The 23305-nt window shown below is 41.8% G+C and overlaps 1 protein-coding gene across 7 annotated transcripts in view; it reads right to left on the bottom strand.

The window, feature by feature from the left end:
• Positions 1 to 23305, bottom strand: part of PLEKHG1 (pleckstrin homology and RhoGEF domain containing G1) — a 212190-nt gene that overhangs the window by 87309 nt on the left and 101576 nt on the right. Inside the window, exon 1 of one of the 7 annotated variants that reach the window (XM_074333705.1) lies at positions 12638 to 12755. The exons of 4 other annotated variants lie outside the window; for them this stretch is intronic. The gene's annotated coding sequence lies outside the window, so the exon portion shown is untranslated. Of the gene's footprint in view, positions 1 to 8261; positions 8287 to 8355; positions 8546 to 12637; positions 12756 to 23305 lie in introns of those variants that run through there. 2 more of the 7 variants (XM_019735457.2, XM_019735459.2) reach the window with 2 other exon arrangements.

The following is a 23305-nucleotide window of genomic DNA, read 5'->3' as shown; positions in this document are numbered from 1 at the left end:
GAATCTATAGCTTTAACAAGCACCACAAGTGATTCTTATGTACTTAAAATGCACCCTATGTGATTCTTACGGAATTTTGCAAAACACTGTTCTTCATTTTAAGTACTCCACCAAAACTCCACAAAATTTTAAGCTACCGTTCTGGAGCCACCACTACTCAACTTAATGGATACTGACAATTTTACATTTTACTTGTCTGCAGCATTAGAGAAAGTGTTGCACGGACAATAGTTTTCTAATCCTGGGCAAGAAAAAACAAAATATTAAGACCCACACCCCCTTTACAACTTACCCTCTTACCACAACATTTCTCTGAATCTCTACTTGAAAGCTGACATTCCATTTGTGGTATACATGGACTTCCACTATTAAAGAGTATGCTTGACTAACCACAAACTCCCCATGTGAAGTCAGAGAACATGACAGTGTAATTATACATAATTAAATAATAAATAGAGGGACTCGATTATGAGAAAAATGATGTGTTTTTCACTAAACGGGGCTGTTTGTGTTTAAAAGAGACCAGGAGAACACAATATCTGCAATCAAAAGGTCACTTAATACATGGAAATCTTGGGCCCAAAAAGACCCTACATGAAATTTAATCTTTCAAAAGCTATTTTGGTGAGACACACAAAGTTCCAATCTTCTTCATTTGTCAGGCAGGATCGACATTTCCCCCCCTAATAATGTGATACCAGTTTATAGAAACAAAATGCCTTGCAACAAAGAGTGATTAATTAAATTTACTTCATTTTGGCAGGTTACCTTACCACCAAAATCCATGTTTATGGGCTTAGTTAGAAAAATAGGGTGAAACTTATGTTTGAAAGGTTGTAACAAGAAAAACACAACAAGAATATAGGTTATGATCATTTTTCAAAAGGAACATGAATTCGGTTTGACTCTATCATAAAGCTCATCAAGCAGCTGATACCAACATTGCTACAATATGCAGAATCCATCAAGTCTCATCCTAACTTTTCCTAGATAATTAATAGTTTATATTCATGGCAAATATTAGTGCAAACTTATAATGCAAATATTAAAATTATTGAATATAAAATAAAGAAACTAACTTGGGTCAACAAGAAGGAATGGCAAAAAAATGTGTAGGAAATGAGTAATTTATCAGCATAACCACTACCACATGGTATAAATTTGTTGCAAATTTTTAAAGCTTTTACAATAGTCTTTCTGCTTGCCCTATAACAACTTTATGGCCTATAAAACATGGACTGGTTATAGTAGTTAAAATGCACTTGCCCTACAAAGCATGATCCAGCTTGAGTATGGCAAAAATCCAAGAAGCAGTCAGGCTCTGCAGTGTACTTGCTGCAAAGGATGCTTGCCCACATTTGGGACTGGTGTTAAGGAGGTCCTGGGCAATGCAAAGTAGGAGTAGACACAACAAGGTTTTCTTCCCATTGGCATCCACCATAACTATAACCAGGGGGTTTATCTCACTTTCAGAACTGGGCACTAACTTGGGAAGTACGTGAAGATTCTTTAAGATCCCAAGGGTTCAATGAAGCTATGAGTTAGGACCAAGCATAAGTTGGGTATACTACATATGAAAGCCAGGTCATCTGGAAGGGTCTAGAACAACCTACCCTCACCCCCCCCCCCCCGCACTACCAGCACCACCACCCATAGCTCTTGATACACTGATCTCTAGGGCAAGTTCTCGTTTTCTGACTGACCAGACAAGAATCAACCTTCTCTCCAGTGTAGACAACTATATTCAATAGTTATATATCTGTGGGCAAATACTCATTACCAGGATCAGTGAAAAATGAACACAATAGAGAGACTCGTTTCTTTACTTACTTTGAGTTACTCTAAGTTAGCCAGCCAACATTGGGACTGAGGGATGAAAGATGCACAGAAAATTACCAATGTTTTAGAGGAATCCATGTTGGGCTGCTAGGGGTGATAACGTCTTCTATACTTTCAAAGACAGGACAAAGTGGAATGTGAAACTCTGGTCAACAGGGGATCGCTTCATCGATGAATCAAATACCAACATAAATAGGCCCTGTTTTAAGGAAGGCTTCACACGTTCCAATACCAGATCATGTGTACTTGACCTTGAACAACACAGATTTGAATTGGGTGGGTCCACTTATACGTAGATTTTTTTCAATAAATACCAGTACTATTTTTCTATCTACGATTGGGAGCCTACAGATGCAGAGGGCCGACTGTATGCATTGATCTGCACCATTTTATACAGTGGACTTGGGCAGCTGAGGGATTTTGGTATCCGCAGGGGTCCTGGAATCAATCTCCTGGAAATACCAAGGGACAACTTAAGTTTTGGGGGAGTCGAAAGTTAAATGCTGATTTTCGACTGCACTGGGATCAGTGCCCCTAATCCCTGCATTGTTCATGGGTCAACAGTGTTCTAGGCCACTGGATCAACCTGTTTGTTCTTCAGATTGACAACCAGGCACTTTCATAAAATACAATATTTGAGATATTGTATCCTGAGTATTCAGCCAAGCTTACTGTCCCAAATTAAACACCTTTCAAAATTATCAGTGGCAGAAGAGAAACATTTAAAGCTAGGTCATATAATGGCATATAATATGAGGTTGCATTTGCTAATGGATAACATTTTTTATGTTAATTCATTGCTTAGAAGATAATTATAGTTTCTCACGTAAGGTAATATACCTCATAAAAACTGTCTAGTCTTGTTTTCACCTCCCTCAAAATAATTTAAGATTTCCACCCTGTCTGGCCTATTCTTCCTAATACAACTCACCTATTTTTAATTTTTAATATTTATTTCTGGAACTGTACTATTCAACACAGCAGCCCGTAGCCACGTGTGGCTATTGAGTACTTGACATGCAACTAGTCCAAATTGCGATGTGCTGTAAGTGTAAAATGTGCACCAGATTTCAGAGACTTAGAATGCAACAAAAAAGCATAAAATACCTCATTAATAATTTTTATATTAATTACATGTTGAAATAATATTTTGGAATAGTAGGTTAAAGAAAATATCATCTTAAAATTATTTTCACTGGTTTACTTTTTCTAAATGTGGGTACTACAAAATTACAAATTATATACGTGGCTGGCATCACATTTTAGTTGGACAATGTTGATCTAGAAGTTTCCTAGGTAATTCTATTATTCTATAAGATTTAAATTTATTTCTTCATCTATCTTTGTTCAAATAATAGTGAATGGAGAGGTACATATAATGTACTCCATTCATTAGTACACAATGTTGCCATGAGTAGGGAGACAATCATTGCGTACTAGATTGGGATAACTGATTTCCAGACAGAAAACTGTAAGGCAAGAAAGCTTTTCCTCTTCCTTAGGTGAAAGATGTTGGCAGGTTGTATTAACATTTGGGTAATTTGCTGCTTTGCTTTCCTTTCCTTTTCATAGCCTCTCTCTCTCTCTCTTTCTTACCAAATCCCACTCACAGGGCTAATAATATAACATCTTCTGCAAACTTGCCAACCATTGCTTAATGGCCCATGTCAGTGGGTGTTTTGACGACGACTACCCTAAAATAAGCTGGTTCTACCCACCTTAAGGATCTTGGCCCACCTGACCCTTGGTAAACCTGGAGGAGGTGGTGGTAGAAATACATGCAGAGAGCTGCCTTGGGGTCCTAATGATTCTTACAACTAGAAGTATCATTAGCCGAAAAGCCATCAAAACAAAATATTCCTTCTTGTGCCAACCTCAATAATAATAATAATAAAAAAGGCTACACAGCTACTGTGTAGACACCTTCAATACATTTCGCTTCATGACAAGTCCCTCTCTCTAATTTTTACTCAGTGCAAGAGCTTTAATTCCTTTGCTTGTCTTTGTTTGCGCTTCAAACTTCCATTATTTTAATTGCTCTCCTTTGGAATGTCACTGCCAGAATCAAAAGCAGCTCTTCTTGGCTCTAAGTCGTCTCTCTGACTTAGGGTGGAGGCAGAACTTTCCATGGCAAGCAAAGCCCAAGCTTCCTGTGACCATTGTTTACATGTTGAAGGGGGTGGGGGGACTGACGGGTCCCCAGCGGACCACTTCCTGTCACAACTCCCAGGGACACTTTTACAAGGCGAGGCAGAACTCTAGACACAGCAGGGGCTGAAGGAGTGATCAGGATTTCCAAATTCTGCTCATTGCTATTCTAGGCTACAAATACCTAGTCTGAATTCCTTGGCAGGACAATTGTGAACATCAAGAGAATGTGTCGCACTCAAGACCAATGAGGAACTACCATTATCCAGTTCCCTAATACACTGCCTGTGAGTTACTCAAAGGGGAGGCATGAGAGAAACTGAAGTATAAGCAAGAAGTTATTCTATCAGTCAGGAAAGTTCGTTTAATACACAGCTAGTCCTTGGTAGAGCCTCTACGTTGTGAAAAATAGACTTCATGATTTTTTAAAAAAAGAAGCTAAAAATTTTTAAGAGTCAAAGTTATAAGCAATATACATATTTACATATTTCAAAGACAACACCAGGAATTTGAGGAGACTCCTCCTCCCCCCCCACCTCTGAGATGGTGGACAGCTCAACAGATAAAAGCTGCCAGGGAGCGACAGGAATTTCCACCTCTTGGATTTCTAAAATACCGTGATTCTTGCATGAACATCCACATGTTCTTTAATGCTCAGAGCATTCAATCCAGGGAACAAGATTTTCACACTTATTTGTAGCTGTTTGCTAATGAATAAGTAAAAAATCTTGGTAGCATGTTACTTTCTTAGTTTGACTAATAGATCGTGGTTGTCCAAGGTGTTTACACTAGGGGAAGCTGCATGAAGGGTGTGGAAGGGACCTTGGGACTCATCCTGGCCACTGATCTGTAAATTTAAAAGTTTTCCCAAAAGAAAAAAAAAAAAAAAAAAAGTTTTCCCAAATGACTAGCTAAGAAAAATCTTGTCACTATTAAAGAGTCAGTGAAGCAAGTATTTGAACAAGATTGAGACTAGGAAAGACAGTTTGCAAAAAGACGCTTTCAAACAAGAGGTGAGCGGTTGAATGAGGAACACAGATTCCTTCATGCTGTGCATTCTGATACTAAATATTCAGATAATTTACTAATTGATTCCTATGCTAGTCAATGGAAACTAAGAAGTACAAGGGCCACTATAGCTGAACAGGAATTAAGTTATTAATAGACAGTTAATGCAGCTGATGTATTAGATACATGGCCTTAGCTAGGTGGGGACTCCAGAATTTCCACAGTTGTGGGGCACACAGGCAGGCATTTTGGTTAAAAGGGGACCTTAGGGAATTCCCGTCAGGCTCTTTATGCAAATGCGGCACTTTTTACCTTTACCTTTACTCTCAGCTTTTTCTGTGGCGGTTTAATGCAACTGCGAGTTGTATTTTCCCTTTCAGAGGGGACTGTTAGTTGTCCACCAAAATCCACTTCCCCTCTTCTTTCGTGAGTAAGGACTTGGCTGAGCGTACTTCCCAGCCTCCTGGCCACTAGATATGGCCACGTGGTCAAGTTCTCACTAGTGGAAATGTGCCCCCCTGGGGGCCTGTTTCTCAAGTATTAGACATTGTTCCTCCATTCTTTGCCTTTCCCACTAGAATCCCGATGTGGCAGGGACCGTGCCTGAACCCTCGATGTGACAATGCCTGAGTATGGCAGGCCATGAAGACAGAAGGAACCTCACACTAACTGGGTCTGGACATGCTTTGAGCCATGACATTAAAGTCTGGTTATTCTGAAGCTGATGTGCTAGAGAAACTAGGTGGGGAGACCATACTGATTATGTAGAGAGATGCCCAAGGAAACCCAGCTGTTCTGGGTCCTGCTGTCTGAATGTTTCCAGCCAAGGCACCAGACTTGTAAGTGAGCAGCCTTTGATGACCCCAGCAGTGTCATGTCTGACGGCAACTTCATGGGTTCCCCAAGTCAGAACCACCTGGCACAGCCTCTCCTGAACTCCTAACTCAAAGGAACCTTGAGAGATTACAAATGACTGTTATTATTTCAAGCCACTAGGTTTTGGACTGATTTGTGATGCAGCAAGAGATAACCCAAACAGTCTCTAGTGTAAGAGATTAGCCTTACCATAATATGCTTCTGCTTTAACTCTGTACCAAAATGCTCCTTAAGAACAAGTGAACAAAACACAGTCTCATAGTTCATTCACGTGTCATTACTGTTTAAAAATTTTATAGATGGAAACATATAAATAGAGAGGTTAGGCAACACCATGGTCAAAGTTGAACTATGAATCAGAGACTATAGTTTCTGATTTCGAGTCCACTTTTCTTTGAACTTGTATATAGATTCATACAATGGTAGGGCAGAAAGGGAGCTTAGATATCAGAAAATGAAGGACTAAATATAAGCTACTTGTGTAAAGCACACAGTACCAATATGCCAAAAGGGCTTACACAGTGTGTACGTGTGTGTAAAGGAATGAATATGTACCCAACCATCTATATAGAAATTGCTCAGAGGACCAGCCAGAAATTAAGGGATGACATAACACTCTCTCCTTCGGTCAGAGGATTTGCACTTGTCCCCTGGCTCTGAACCAGCAAGCTTTATATCTTTGGGTTTCTGGTCTCCTCATGTGTACATTAGACAGCTGGACTACATGACTCCCCAAATGCCATCCGACCTTCAGGATATGACTCCAACCCTGAAATAACCATATAATAATGCTACAACTGCACTGCCTGTTCCTAGCTGGAATCACAACATAAGCAGTAACCACAAAATAACAATTTTCTTCTACCTCCTACTAATGCCAGGTCTTGGATGATGATATATATATCACTGACTTACCTACCAAAGGCTCAAAAACTCTGGTTTTAATTTAGATGAAATAATAATCTAGGCCCCAGCTTCACTTTGAGCAGCACCTTCCTGTTAGTGGAAACACCAATCTCAGGACAATAACTAAACATTGATAGTTATATAGGCAGGTTCCATCTGTATAGAACACACTCAGTTCCAAAAACATCTCTGCACAGTTGGAGGGAGGCATCAGGCTAAATAACATCTTCTTTTCTTTTCTTTTCTTTTTTTTTTAAAAAAAAAGGAGGAAGAAGAGAAGAAATCCAAGTAACTAACAATAGCACTCTGAGTAAATAAATCCATCCATAAAGAACACTAAACATTTTCTTAGGGAAAAAGGAGGAGGAAGTGAATTCAAAGTATCTAACAATAGAGATCTGAGTAAATAAATCTATCTGCAAGGTATAAAAAAACTATTAAATGCCATGTCCTTTCAAATCTTTTAAGGGTGTAGAAAATGGTCATAATATACAGTTGAGTAAAATGGGTGGTTTACAAAACATATGTACAGCGTGATCCCAATTTTCAATTTAAAATACCACTTATTTAACATCCACATTAGAAAAAGATGGAAAGGATAGACAATAAAACATTAACTTTGGTTTCACCAAATAAGAGAATAGATGATTTTCCCCCTTTGATATGTATCTGTAAATATCATTTCTCTTCAACAAGTATATTACTTTTATTAAAAAGTTATTTAAAGAAAATCAAATCACAACCTCAGTTTGTAACATATAATTGTTTTAAATTCATTCATTTTTATGTTCAATATGATTAATGAAAGGGAGTGCCAAACATAGACATCTTCTTTGAAATATATCAGTGTCACTAAATTAAAATAGTAAAACAAAATTTAAATCAGATCAGATTCCAATGTGCAACAGCAATGAATATAATCCATGCCTCCTCCCCAGTTATTCCTCCTAACAAAAGTATTTCCTACCAATAAACACTCAAAATGGAGACTTCATTTGCTTAGTCAACTTTGGTTGCCTCTAATACTCAGACTAAATTTCATCACTACAGTTGCTAAGCATAAAATTTGCAAACATTTATTTTGTCTCCCCCTCCACCCCCCATGGGGAGACAGGGTAGCCTGCATGGACCTCATAAAGAAAACACATGAAAATCCTGAGCATGCAATGCGTGGCAACTTAAGATTTTCCTTTTCTCCCGAGTCACAAACATCAGCTGTCTAGATATTTTAACCTAACTTTAAGGAAAGATCAAAACCAAACCAGAACAAAGCAAAAACCATCTAAGACAGACTGCAGTTCAGATGGAGAAAAAAAAAAAATCACCTTCTAGACTAATTCCATTGTTGGATACCGCCTTTCTAATACATCGCGTTTGTAACAGAACAGCTGTAATATCCCAAACAAGCTGCCGTCCCTGCCAGTGTCGTGCAGAAGACACCCCCACCCCCATCCCCACCCCCTACCCCCGCGACAGCTTCTCACCGCAGTGGATCCGCTCCGTCTGCTCCAAGCGGGAAGGAGCAAGTTTGTGGGGGCATCGCTTCTTTGGGGCACATTCACGTCAGCACCTACCTACCTGTGCTCTTCAGAGCTACGCCACGTCGTCTGCCTTCAGCTGATGCAGTGACCTCACCGGGGGCTCAGGCAGGTAAAACAAGAAGCGTTTACTAGTCTGTGCAGCTCCTTTCCCTCGAAATATTGCATGAGTCAGCTTTTATCTCTCCAAACCCAACACACAAAGGCTTTACAAAAACCTGATTTGCAACTTTCTCACTGCCTATTTCCCCCTAGTGAGCAGACCACAGACTTCAGCATCACTAAGAGCCTTAAATGAAACATGACATCATTCAATGGAGAAACAGGACAATAGACCCTACTGTGGGTAACTTGAAAATGCACACTTCGCTGAGCAACACCCCCTCCTGCCATTCTTTGGTGAACATCAAATACAACCCACACTCTCCTCAAGCTGCTCGGGCTTCACCTTCCTGGCTCCCGCCACCATTCTCATTCAAGTCCACAAAAGAAGCAAGATCTTTGCAGCTCTGGTATTTCCAAGTTCACTTCCTGAATTATAAGTTTGTTTCAAAATTAATGGACACATCTTTCACACAAGTTTTACAGTGAAGTTTGCAGGTGGGGGCCGGGTAGTAACACATGGAAGGAAGTTTGGATACTTAGTTTCCATTAACAAGACATTTAACACAGTTTTAAGGAAGCAAAGTTAAGCAAGAATACATTGAAGCCTGACTTTTTAAAGAAACAGTTTAAAAATCTATCTGTAGACAAATACCGAAAATGTAAACTTTACAGGCGTGTCTTAGAAAAACAGTTACTTTACGCTTGTGTGTATTCATAAGTACTGAGTGGTACAGACAGAATGATCTAACTCCCCCACTTTAGTCAGAGAGACCTTCAAATTATTTTGGGTTTTGATTTCCCTAAGGCTACCTGTTCTTAAAATGCTACACCTATTTTTATATAATGATTCAAAAGGTTCATATTTGAAAAAGATACTGAGTTTTTCAGACGAAGATCTTCAGAAGCACTAACAAGTTATTGAAAACTGATACCATTACAGGCTCACGATGGAGCTGAAACTCAAAATAAGGATTATGCCCATGTATAGACACCTAAAACCCAACTATTTCAAAGGATCAAAATCCTTTAAGTAGAAGTTCCATTTAAAGCATTCATTTGTGGTTATTGAAAATAACATTAGTTGACCATTTTTAATGCAGCTATCACACCCATTAAGTGAATTTAAACTAACAACATAATAGGATAATTTGTTTTAATGCCTATTTCCTTCAAATAAGGCTGAACATATACAGGGCTACTTAAGTAAGCCTTCTGGATGGAAATTTATCAATCATTTCAGAAGACAACTTGTTGCAATGATTTTTCCCTCACAAAATTCACCAGTTTGACAGACATCACTAAATTATGGGTGCTGAGAAGGCATTTTGAGAAGAAGCATCCTCCTCGGGTTGTGGGGACTCTTAATCCTCCATTCTGAGCTCGGTAGAGATCTCCCCCCCACAAATGACGTCCCCCAGAACCTCTGTTTCTGCTTAAATAATAGTCAACTCAGGTCTTACAAGCTCCACCTGAATCTACCGTGATCATGCCAGCCCACTGATCTCCCCAGTGGTTTAACAGCTATTTATTAGACTTACAGTAAGTATTGTGTGTTCTCACAGTGAATTCTTTCCAAGTTGTCTGTGTCTACCCTGGATTGTCAGTTTGGGAGCTAGGAATCTTCCTATCCTGTACAGCTGATATTCAGGTGGAAGATACAAAGACCTAAATTCTGAGATGGGGTAGTTTATAGACAGGCTCCTGGCTGCTTGACTCAGTTGTTTTCTGTGCATATCCTCAGACAAGTTCATTACTTGTATCTTCCAGTAAAGTATTGTTGTACAATTCTTGAATTTTTATTTTTATTTTTGCCAAGAAACATGTTTTTTAAAAGCTGCTTGGAGTGTGGATGCTGGGCAGCCTGTAAACTTCTACATTGGACAAGTGACTTGGCTTCGAAGGACAGAACAGGCCATATGTGGTTCCATGGGCCAGTCATTTGTTAGTCCACCTGCGATCCCTGCTTTCGCAAAATCATCAACTTGTATCAGTAAAGACCTTTCCTATTACTTGCAAGTAACTGAAACCACTGTATCTCCATCCACAAACACAAAGGGTTCATAGCATTTTGAATGTAGTTTTTTAAATCATAAGCGTTTTTAGAGCAGGGAAAACAACACACACACACACACACACACACACACACACACTTTTTGCCTTTATATTTATCCCAGAACTAAGTATTTGCTGAATGAATTAACAAATGAATAGAGCATAGGGCCCTGGGAAGGGCAACATGGACACATAACAGCAGAGAGAAAAAGAAAAGGGAAGCGAAAGTTCCATTTCTTGAGCAACATTCAAGGCTCTCTCACATGAGAGCAGATGAGTGTTCTATGCCTCAGTATTTTCTCAAGGCCTCTGTTTGTCCCACGGTAGCTCTGCCGTGGTCTTGCTTTCCAGTCCTTTCCATCTCATATCCCACACACAGGTTACACTGCAGTATTTGCAGCTCTTGCAGGGACCCTGCTGTCTTGCCACCAGCCTTTCGTGCATACAACCAAATAAATCCCAAGACATGCAAAAGGCACAAATGCAGCATCCTTGCTGCTTCTTGCTGCATAATTTATTTGCCAGTAAAGATTGTTTTTGCTTAGCAAAATCTCTTTTTAAATGATAGTGAGATTGGCCCCAGGTAACATGCACATTTATGCCTTATTAGGTGAAAAAGATACTCCTATGGGAAAGTGGCTTTCCTCGCATCACTGGTTACACACACAGTCAGAAAGCAGGAGTGGCGACCCAGCACACGCAAGACATGCCGACAGCCAGCAGGACACAATCCAGCCAGCGAGCTAAGTGTAGGCCAGCCTGTGGCCTAATTGGAGGAGGACCAGCGAGCCCCGCCATTTAAAAACATCCCTTCCCAGAAATCAGCCATACTGCCTGGAATTCCACTATGAGAAACCAGCCCTTCTGGTGTCAGGTAGAAGGTGTTAGCTGAAACTCTAATATCCCCTTGGAATGGTTATGGATTTATAATCCCCAGCAGTGTGAATTAGTATCCCTCTGAGGTGATTAGGTCTTTTAGGAAGGAGACCAGAATGGGGTCTTCTGGAAGGGCAGGGGAGGCCGCTCTAGCATGCAGCTCTGGGGGGCTTGACAAGGTCTGAGCTAATTGAGATACTCTGCTGACATTGCAACCAGGCAACAGCTCCAAGAAGCTGCACAATGAAGGATGAAAGAACGACCAGCAGAAAGAAAAAAGGGCAAAGGCATGCATACATGTTTGGGATTCCGGAAAAGATTTCACTTCATACAATCCCTATTGAATAAGGCTGATTTAGAAAATAATCTTACATTTTCAGATACAAAGGCACTAGAAGTTATAAGGGGTAGTTCAAAACACAATCCATAGTTCATAGATGGAACATAATTTAAATGCCGGAGGAGGGGGTGAACTTGTTTATCTTTTGATTTAGACGCTGCCATTGTGACACATTTCCCAAGACACAGAGTAAAACCAACTGTTTTTCTAAAGCACAGGCCATTGACAAATATTCTTAATTTTTTCAGTCTACTTGAACTTTTTTCTTTGAAAGAAAAAGGCTTGAGATTACATTTCTTAAGTGCATACCACAGAATAAATGTGATAAATATTAAAGTCAACTGCATGACAAGAGGTGCCACACATCCCCCCTGAGTGACATCTTTTAGGAGGAACACACTGACCTTTGTCCTGAAAAGGGAGACGTACCAACACCTTTCTGAACTGCGGTGGCTTATTAAAAATCAAAAACACTCTTCTAGACACTCTACTCTAAACCCAGAAAATGTCACCAACTACAAATTCTGCCTTAGTATTGTTATACAAAGGAAACTGTATGTTTCCTTAAACAAACTAAACAGCTAATCTGGTTCCCCCCCTGCAAAATGACTGTTTTAAAAGTGAAATAATTTTAATGGTGAGTTTCTCTTCACAAATTTAGAAAGTGTTGACTCGCAGCAAAAGACATAGGTCTAAGGCAGACAATAGCACTCAAGTATAGGAGAAATAAAATGAAAGTATTATTTTTTTGTTCATCCTGGAGTATTGAATCTAACAATGGAAACCAAACCATAAATAATAAATAGTTACTTAAGTTCTGCAGCTGAAAATATAATTCCTCATTCCCTGTTGCACTAAAATGTCAGTAATGAGTCACGGTCATAAGAATGTTAGAAAACAAACACATGAAGCCCATTATTGACAACACTTTTTCACGGCCCACCCTTACCTTGCAATCAAGTCCGGTTTCACTTCCTCATATATCAGTCTGCTACGACACCCAGACACCCAGCCGAGATGGCCTGGAAGGGCACACATCTTGGACTCTGAAACGTTGTGGTTTCAGGAGTTCCTCCATCGGCTCATTTCTCTGCTTCTAGGACAATCACTAGCTCTATTTTTTGCTCCATTCTTTTATTAGGGTATTTGGGTCTTTATCGTTCAGAGACAATGAAATCAAGTCTCAGTTATTTCTGAACCGAAACATTTTTAGATATCAAGCAAGCAGTATGTTACAAACAGTCTCTTGCTTTCGGTAAGAGATCAGTCCCATCTTTAAGGACACCTGGGAGGACTCGCAGGGCTGAGCACAAAGAACTAGTTATTCCTCTAAGAATGCAGTCTGTTTCCAGACACATTTTTCTCTAGGAGATAACCCACATTGAATCCATTCATAACTGAAGGCACTTAACACAATCTATACTTTTGAAAACACGCTTTAAAAAATGTACTTGAACTTGCAGCAGGGGGCTTGGATACTCTGTTGAAATCTTGAAGCAGTATTTTCCAAAATAACAGTTAACACAAGAATCAATTCCAGTTTCAGAGTAACAACGACGGAGGTTCATAACCTTCCCGTGAACGTGCACATCCTGGCACAGGACAGAGACCAGCCCCCTGGCCAGCCTTTCCCCCACAGCTCCAAGGCGATCAAGTGGTAGGGAGGGCCCAGGCCAACACCGCCAGCTGCAACCCCGTCCTGCAGACCCTGTGATGGTGGGTTCACAGAGACAATTACCGAAAGCATCAGTCAGTGGTGAGGAAAACTTGCAGGGGACACTCAGACAAGAGGCTCAGAGCAGTTCTGAGTCAGTCTCTGAGCTGGTTCTGAATCTTCCCCACAGCAATTTCCATGTCTGGGATCACCACCATGAGCCTTCTTCCCCCAATCCCATGGCCATTTTCAAAGTCCCAGTGGTGGCCATTGTTTGACCTGACAGCAAATGGATTTATCCCAGGGAGGCTATCTAACTCCTAGAACCGAAGTGGGGTGGTGTGAGCTTCTATTAATTTGGCTTCCTGAACCAGCTCATGAGGATGATATTTGTAAAAGGCCAAGTATGAATCCCACTCCAGGAAAGCAGAACTTGTTCTTCTCTAAAGGAGCTGAGATGACTTAATACTTTCCAGGACCTTTTTTTTTTTATTTAAAGGAGGTGATGGGCCCACTAACCTGAGGTATAGTATGACGAGGGTCTTAAACAGCCATGTGTCGTCCCATGTGTAGTGATCTTTGTCTTTCAGAGCGATGGCACACACAGCGACAGCACGCTGACCCTTCTCCCTCTGCACCTTCCCTCTACTTGAACTAAGAGCATCCACTGCTTACCCTTGCTACCTGGGGACCGACTCAAAGCCAGGTTGCATGTAGGGCACAGCAAACAGACGTGGGCTTTGCCGTCTGGAAACTCCTGTTGAGCAGGACTGGACACGCATCAGATAAATAACGACAAGTGTGACAGGTGTTACAAAGCTGTGTGGGACGTTGCCGATGTAGTAAGAACTGTGTACATAAGCCTGTGCTCTATTTTCCTAAACTGTCTTCCACCCTATTTTCAAACCGCCCTTCACGTCCCATGAAAAGGGGGCAGAAACTTTATGTTGACAGTAAAATCCAACCAAGTGAGGTTGCCTTCACTTGTATTTCCTTCTCCAGTCTGAGCGAGTGAGTTCTGTTGGAGTCATCTTTCATCTTATACTTAATTACTTGGTATCCAAGCTGAGAGGCAAACTTGCTGAAAGTTTTTTTGTGCATCCAAACACTTGGCTAATTCCTAGTTCCCACAGAGGTACATGAAGTAACTTGTTTACGTTCACAGAACAAAGGAGAGGAAACAGCCCTCTGTCAGGCTATAGGCTTAATCTTAATTAGGCCAAAAAACAAGTGTAACCATATTTATTTTGGTTTATTTTGAATAGAAATTTTCAAATCCTTTCCAAGCATATATGAAAGAAAAAAAGAGAAAGAAAGAAAAACGCCCAAACATTCATACTAGTGGTTTGAGAGGTGGGGTGATGGGGGAGTTCCCTCACTACTCACTGTGACCTAGTGTCTACATTTTCTTTAATGACTATGTATTATTTGTGGAATTAAAGTAGAAGACAAACAAAATTAATTGATGTGACAGTAATTCTCCATGTGCTGTCCCCATCTTTCTCTGCCCTGCTCTGCACGCCCTGCCCCTTGCTGGCTGGCTTCCATTTGGGTTTGGCTACTGGGAGACACCAATATTATTATGAGGCAGGAGAAGGAAGAAGGGGCATTTCTTCCTGATTAGAGGCCTAGTGTTTAGCAGTGGCTGCATCCAAGGCAGCCCGGCCTCCACGCTTCCAGCGCTCACTGCGCTTCCTCAACTATGCTGTTCCCTTGCACCTCAAGGGACCCTGTGTGTTGTCCCTGAGAATGGTGGTTACAGCTTCCTGCTGTTGCTACAGCCTCTGGGCGTTTCACATCCCTTGCTGGCTCCCTTAGCCACCCCACCTTTAATGAAGTAGCCCCTTCATTAAACTCTCCATTTGGACCAGCTGAGCTAAGCGAGTCTGTTTCTTGCCAGGTCCCTGGGTGAAACAACTTCATACTAAGTCCAGAACTTCTGGTCTGAAACGCCGGTAACAGTTTGACTTCATATGTTTCGCCAGAATGTTGAGCATAGCGTTTTACTGCCCAATTTTAGCCTCTTTTTTGAGTTATAGACTGCTTGATTTAGGTTCCATGAAATGAACATTTAATTAGAACCTGCTCTATGCCAAAAACATATTTTGAATTTGATATCTACTGATAGATTCATTTCCTCAGTAAATGTTAAGCAGCTACTACGTGCCAGGCCACGTGTGGAGCACTAGATACGACGCGTGTCTTAAGGTCCTGCTTTCCTACGGCTTCCACCAAAGTGTTTTCAGAATCTTAGCAATCCTCAGGCCCACTTACTACTGAGAAAATGTTGAAAAGATGCCGTTTTGAGAGAACATCCTCCTCCAGTGTCATACTTTTAGATACAGCCACATCGCTCTGTCCTCAAAAGCACAGTGTGTAAGCCAGGGAGACAGACGCTGACTAATCACACGAATAAGTGACTAATTCTGTATGAGACGTGTGAGGGGTACGGAAGGCATGGGTGCGGGGAAGACATGTGGAGGGGACCAGACGTGGGTTGGGATGGTCAGGAAGGCTTCCCTGCAGAGGAGATGGGTGACATCTGCAGGCTAAGGAGAGGTTAACTGCGGGAAGCCAGGTAGAGAGACGGCACCATCCAGGTCATTTTACTTCCTGTAACTGAAATACTTGGCATTATGCCCACTGTGATCACCCAACCTAGATTTTCCCCCAGACCATCTTGTTTGCGAATATACTGTTGCATACCACAATAATAACTATGTTTACTGTAAAAATGCCCTTATTACAGTATCTTCTAGTTTCCTTCTCTACTTTGGGATGACGCCCTCCTCTGCGCACACCACACTTTCTCTTCTTAGCTTTTCTTACTCCCCCTCCAGACACTGTGTAGAGCTGCTGGGCAGTAGCCATGACTGTTCCTGCCCAATCACTTGGACAGGGTCCTTACAAGATGTGGTTACAGTAAATCACAGCATAAACTTCCCTGCCCAGCATTTCCATCCAGGTATAATCAGATTGAAGTGAACATCAAAGGAGCCGGAAAGGAAGAGGGGTCACTGAAGGACAGACTGGGGCAGGGGTCACCCTACTTGGTTTGACGTGTTACTTCTAGGGGATTTATAGATTGACCATGTGTATTTGAGCCTTGACTATTTCCCAGGACTAGTTGGTCACTTTTCCTAGGAGACCCAAAGCCAGGGACAACTGCCCAGTGCCAGTATGGCTCCAAATATAAGACATCTGCTTAGGAGTCTGTACAAATGATGACATGACAAAATGGCAAACCCCAGTGGATTAAGCTGCTCTAAGAGTTTTAGGGAGTTAGGTTTTCACAGTGACTGCTGGTTGTCATCCTAGTGATACAGTAATAAAAACCTCTCCAAAGCTGAATTAATTTTGTTCAATCTAAACCATCCTTTACTGTGCAGGAAATGCCGTGTGGGATTCCAAGCTCACAAAACCTGGAGTGGAGATGTGTGGAATCTTAACTCTCCTAGACGATTTTGTCATCTTGAGGCAAGTCACTAACCTCTCTGGGTGTCAGATTGATTCTGGATTGGTAAAAGGAAAACTCTGGAGTCAATGACATTTGAGGACAGTTTCCTAATCTATGACTCTAAGATTCCATGGTTTTGGGTGATGTGTCGACACAATGACCCACTTCTTAACTCCAAGGGCAGTCTCTCTTGAGGCTTTCATGTAACATGAGGATCTTAAATGGGGTCCCACTAGTGCAGTCAGATGACCATGAATTGATGCAAAAACCAGGAGCATGTGGCCCTTGTATAGGGAAACTGCTTTAAATGACATCCAGTTCCTTATGTAGCCAGACTTGTGATACACAACTTAACTATTCTCAACAGAAAGATTCCCTGCAAAAATTTTGAAGATCATCTGACAGTAGGCCAATGTCTAGCATCAAGATTACACTTTTTACTTATTCAGTGACCTCATCTCCACTTTCTGCAAAATTGCCTTCTGAAAACCAGGTAATAACGAAGACTACGAAATAGCACATTTGACCATGTATATAATTTGAGGTTGCGTACCTGGCCTAATATACTCCTGGAATAGTGGTAACATAAAAGTTGATAGAACTGCACAACTGAAAAAAATAAGCTCCTATGGTACACATATAATGAAAAGTATGGCTTGTTCTAAATGATTCAAGGAGCTCATATACTTGAAGAGCGTATGCAGTTATGGTGATGAGAACAAATTTGCTGTAACGGGCGTCCTGGTTGAGCCCTCCATGGAAATTGGGTGAGTAAGACTGGGAGAGTCTTTGTAGCGGGCCCCCAACCCAGTGGACTTGCTTTCATTGACTGACTGACTGAGTGCCTCAATGATTGAGTGACGTTCAAGGGGCATGTGTAAGGTGGCTCCTGGAAAAAGAATCCTGACAATATCTGAACCTCGATTCTGATATTTTCAGGTGGCTGTCACAGATTTTGTGTGGGGTGTTGGGGTTGAGGCTGGAAGTGAATGATCTGATGGTAATGAAGGAGTTGGTGGCCCTGGGAGGGACATGACAAGGACATGAAGGTCAGGGGAAGTACTGGTTTCTGATTTCTTACGTTACAACCACTCAGGCTGGCCTCACCTCAGCCATCCTGGCAGCCTGTGAGTGCCCCAGAAAAAGAAGAGACTGGGTGGCAGAAGGAGAGAGAGGGTGAGGGAGAAGGAGAGGGAGAAGGAGGGGAGGGGGAGAGAGAGAGAGAGAGAGAGAGAGAGAGAGAGAGAGAGAGAGAGAGAGAGAGAGAGAAAAGAAAAGAAAAGAAAAGAAAAGAAAAGAAAAGAAAAGAAAAGAAAGAAAAGGATGAAAAGAAAGAAAGGAAAGAAAGAAAGAAAAGGAGGAATCATCACCACTAGTCTTACGTTCCCACTTGGCAGCAATGAGTGGAGCTAAGCTTGCTCCCTTGACCCTGGCTGTGTACTTTCCAGTTTGCCACAGTCTCACCACTCCCCTCAGAATTACATCCACCCCACCTTCACTGCTTTACACTGAGGAACCTGCACCTGGAGCCTGAAGGCATTTGACTCTGGGTCACATGGGACACATTTGGGCAATATTCTGTATACTAGGTTAGGAGGGCTCGAATGACCAGATTACTAGAAATAATCTGGTAAGAACAACTATTTCTCTTCAATTTGCAAGTCACATGAAAATAAAGCATAAAGAATTAAAAATGTCACTTGTTTGTTATGCTACATAAGATTAACAAAAACAACCAAAAGTACCACAAGACCATGGGAAGATATATAGTCAGGGGAGTGAGGCAAAAATGTTTACGGCAGGTCAGGAAATTGGAATTGTCTTTACCATTGAACTCCATTAGCTCTAATTTTTGTTTTTCCATTCTTTACATTAATCAAAGTCTTGATCCTACTACTAGCTTTCTCACAAAGCTGCATCACATCAATAAATATTAGAATTTGTTCAGCGTCCCCAGGAAGGAATTAAGACAGAAGAAACAGTTTAACTGGTCATTCCGCCAAACCAAACACCCAAATAACTTGGTGTCATAGTTTTTGACATTTAAAAATCTTGGGACAGTAAGACAAAAACCACAGCTGGAAGAATGACACAATGAGGTGTCTGGCCATACCCGAGGGTGTCCCGGCCAGCTAAGACCCTTATACAAATATTGAAGTGAGGACTCGTTTTTGATACTCTTCTAAAACAACAAGCCAAAATCAACTATACATGTCAAAATTTACATATCACATTCTAATCTCATAAAACATTCATTTTTTTGGTACCTTTTAAAAAAATAATAGGGCAAAAGTTAAGAATTCGTACTGGAGATCCTAGTCCTATCAAAACAAACAAGGGCTGTAAGATTGGGTTTATGGGCAAGAAACAAAGAGGAATAAACAGGCCCCTAACTTGGGAGAGCACCTGTGCATTTTGAAGACACCCAGAGGCATTAATCATCAGCATCTTTCCTAGAAAGGGGGGGGGGAACCCCGACTTGCACCCACACAAGTGTTTATTTCTTTCTGAACCCTGGAGATAAAAATTTTAATACTCAGAGGCCTCTGTGAGGATTTGCAGATGTACCCCAGTCTTCCTGAAGAAGAACCTCTCTGATATGTGATATCTTCCCTCAGGAGCAGGAGGAGGGTGTGGGTGAGGGGGATGGAAAAACAAACCCTGCTACTTTCCCCTAATCCTGATGCCATAGAAAAAGCAAAATGCTGAAAAGCTCCCCCGAGGGAAAAAGCTACTCCAGACTGAGATGGATCAAGCAAGTCTAACAAACTTCAGACTACTTAACTGGTTTGCCTTTCTCTTCACGATTTTGAAACGTGTTTAGGTCACACATTTTCAGCACACCTCCTCGCTGGCCCCTGGCTTCCAGGCTCAGTAGAGTGTGGACATTCCCGGGGAGGACTAAAGCAGAACAAGGCTGGGAAACCCGGATTCGGGCTAAGTAAGGACAAACTGGTACTCATGGCTTGCTTCTGGGGTGCTTCTCTGGAAACCCCGTGACAAGGAAGTGTTAGAAAGCAGAGGATTCTTTTTCTGCCCTGCATCAATAAATCTCATTCCATGGTTAAATTTTTAAGAAGTTCCTCTGAGGGGTTGCCGGTTAGCTCAGCTGGTTAGAGCATGGTGCTGGTAACACCACGGTTGCCGGTTCAATCCCCCCATGGGCCACTGTGAGCTGCGCCCACCTTACAAAAGGAAAAAAAAGTTCCTCTGAAGACGAGTGAAACCATTTACAGTTTATGAAAATGTGTGCTCTGATGGCATTCAAAATATAGTTTGCATTTCATTCTTTTGTGGGCTTTTAGAGATTTCAATCTATGTAGACATTTTAATACATCCGTTATCTTAATGGTGGTGTAAACCAAATGCTTGATGAACAAAATTGCCCGATTGTTAGTACACACTCTAAACCAGTATTCTTCCAAGTGTGGTCCAACACCTCTTAAATCACTATTCTGGACCGAATGGTATGGCCCACCTCCTGCCCCCCACAACCCCCCACAATCACTTGGTGAAGCCCCATGATTTACATTACAGATTTACATGTGACTATGTTTGAAGATAGGGTTTTTAAGGAGGTAATTAAGGTTAAATGAGGTCAAAAGGGTGGGGCTCTAATCTGATGGGACTGGTGTCTTTATAAGAAGGGGAAGACACATCAGATCTCTCTCTCTCTCTCTCTCTCTCTCTCTCTCTCTCTCTCTCCACTCACAGGGAGCAAAAGCCATGTGAGGACACAGAGAGCAGGCAGCTAGCCATGTGCAAGCCAGGAAGAAAGCTACCAGAAACCACCCTGATCTTGGACTTCCAGCCACCAGAACTGTGAGAAAAGGAACGTCTGTTAAGGCCCCCAGTGTGTGGTATCTAACTATGGCAGGCTGGCTAATCTGCTGTATTTTCAACAAGCAGCCAGAATGCTGGCCCGGCCTGAGAATACTGAATTGGAATCTCCAGCCCAGGGAACCCTGGGTGGGCTCAGATAACTAAAGCCCCTGGTGATTTTTGTGCATAGGAAAGCTTGAGAACATTGTTCCAGGGGGAGCTCACAGCAGCTGCCAGGCCCAAACCCCTCCCACCCCGCCCTCCGTATTCTTTATTCCATCACCACAAAGAGGAAAAGCTTTATGACATCACCGATAAAACAGAGACCTCAAGTACTTAAACTCAAGCCCCACCAAGAGGCATAGAAGGTTATAAATAGACCTAATCAGGAACCAGGTTGAGGGCCAGGGTGAGGTACGTTGTGGGAAAAGCCACTTCTGTGTCTAGATTTATTTAGGTTTGTTCTGAAAGGACCCATGCGAGAGCTGCTCAGCTCCACTATAAGGAGACCAGGTGAAGATTTGGGTCCAAAGCCAGAGGAAGAATTAAGAGTACGTTTGTGCTGTGGATGTTTTGCACCCTCAGGGGCCAGTGTGGAGGCGGGGGGCTGACTACTAGTGGGTGTGCACTTGGGATCCTAGCCTTCTCCTTCCTCACTTCAGAGAATCAACTAAGACTGATTTTCAACTTCCTAAAAAATGGAGGTGGGCCATCAACCACTGACGATACTTTCAACTCTAAAATCCAAGGGCCAACAGAAAATAAATATTTGGTACTGTTACACTCTTTCTTAAGCTCCTCATGAAAATCACCAGAGTGACTCATCAGAGTGAAGATTCTACTAAATCAGCCAAACTGAAACTCAAAATTAATTGAGTTATACTGTCAGGGATAATAATAGTATATAAGCAAATTCAAAGGCACTAAGTAGTTCAATTATATAAAAATGCCACTTAAAATCCTGCAAGTCTTCAAAAATTAAACAATAATCAAACACTATTTTTAAAAAACCAGCATATTCTCTGGAGGGTGAGACAGGGCACTGGTATTTTTTCCTTAAAGTGGTTCTGATGTATTGCCAGGATAGAGGCCACAGCTGTGCCACAAGAATGTTCCTATACCTGCACATTAAGGTAGAATTTAACAAAGCAGCAGAACATTTTCTAGGTTTATTTATTTAGTTTTTATATTACAAGAAGTACTCTTCAAGTATAATAGAGCTTGTCATATTTCCAGTATCAATCGAGTTAAAATCTAAGAACCCTCGGTGGACAATCTGTGTTCCCAGCCTGCTTTTTAATTTGAATAAAATCATGGGAAGGAGGTGAGTAAGGAGAGAGGTGGTAAAGAATAGTATGATTTTTTTTTTTTCCGTTGTGAGACTAAAGACCTGGGTGTGGCGTTCCCTCCCTGGCAGCTTGGTACCTCCCCAAGAACCGTGGCCATTTTCTCATCTGAGGGTCTCCACCAACAGAGGGAGAGTGACGAAGGTCAAGACACAGGTCTAAGTGAGGTCATTTGGTTTTTTTTGTTTTGTCTTTTTTGGTAGGTGCATATGAGAGAAACATTGTTGATGAGAAGGTCCCAGAGCACTTCAGAAAGGGCTCCACACACTGGCGCTTTCGACAACCTCTCTGTTGTCCAAATGTGTTTGTGAAGTAGCAAAAGACGTCCAGCCTCATTGGTGGAAAATTTAGTTGTTTCATATCTTAAAAACTTAACAGCTAAACTAGTTGATACCCAAGAATAAATTATGGAGTGAGAGAGACCTGGTTTCAAATCTCAGACCTATAACTTACTACCAGATTGTGACCTGAACTTCAATCAAACTCAGTCCTTTAAAAATCAGGGACCATCTTATTTCACGAGTTACCATTTGATTTAAGGGACATACCACTTATAAAACATCCATCACGGTGCATGGTACCTAGCAAGCAGCGAGTCATGGGCAATAAAGCTGTACATGCTATAATTCCTATGGTCAGAGTTCCAGAACTTTTTAGGGGGAGAGAGAGGTCTGCTAGTACCTAATGTGTGAGTCCTTCCTATGTGCCAGGCACTGTTCTACGCGCTTCAGATCATTTCCTCACAACCCCCTTAGGACACAGGTGCTATTAGCTGCACTTTATGGATGAAGAACTCAGTGAACAGGAAAACTCAGTAGGTTGCTTTGGTAGACGACAGTACTAATGGAGGCACCAGGGTGTGAACCCAGGCAGTTAGATTTCAGAGCACAATACCACCAGATGTGTACATTTACATCACAGATTTATAGAATTAGAGAGCTTGGGATGTGGGCCTGGAGTTCAGAGAGGGCGCCTTAGAAACAGTTTACGACAGGCCTTCCATTTTATAGGAAGAAGCTGAAGCCTGGAAAGAGGATTGCCCCAGGTAAGCTAGCCCAGTGGTTCTCAAACTTGAGGGGGCATCAGAATCACGGGAGAGCTTGCTAAACACAGGCTGCTGGGTCCAACCCCCAGAGTCTCTGATTCAGGGGGTCTAGGGAGGGGCTCGGAAATTTCTAACAAGTCCCCAGATTATATAGATTATATAGGTGCTGGGAACACGTTTTAAGACTCAATGACCTCCTTAGAGGCTTCTGCTTTCCTTATTTCGCATCTTCACAATAAATGGGAGTCCAGCTGCTCTGTCCTAGTGAGCGGCCGAGGTAGATTGGGCAGCCT

This window comes from Rhinolophus sinicus, linkage group LG05, assembly GCF_036562045.2.
Source record: "Rhinolophus sinicus isolate RSC01 linkage group LG05, ASM3656204v1, whole genome shotgun sequence".
In the NCBI taxonomy this organism is placed as follows: domain Eukaryota; kingdom Metazoa; phylum Chordata; class Mammalia; order Chiroptera; family Rhinolophidae; genus Rhinolophus; species Rhinolophus sinicus.
Note: the sequence above shows the minus strand (reverse complement) of the source record. Positions and strands in the feature narration are given on the sequence as shown.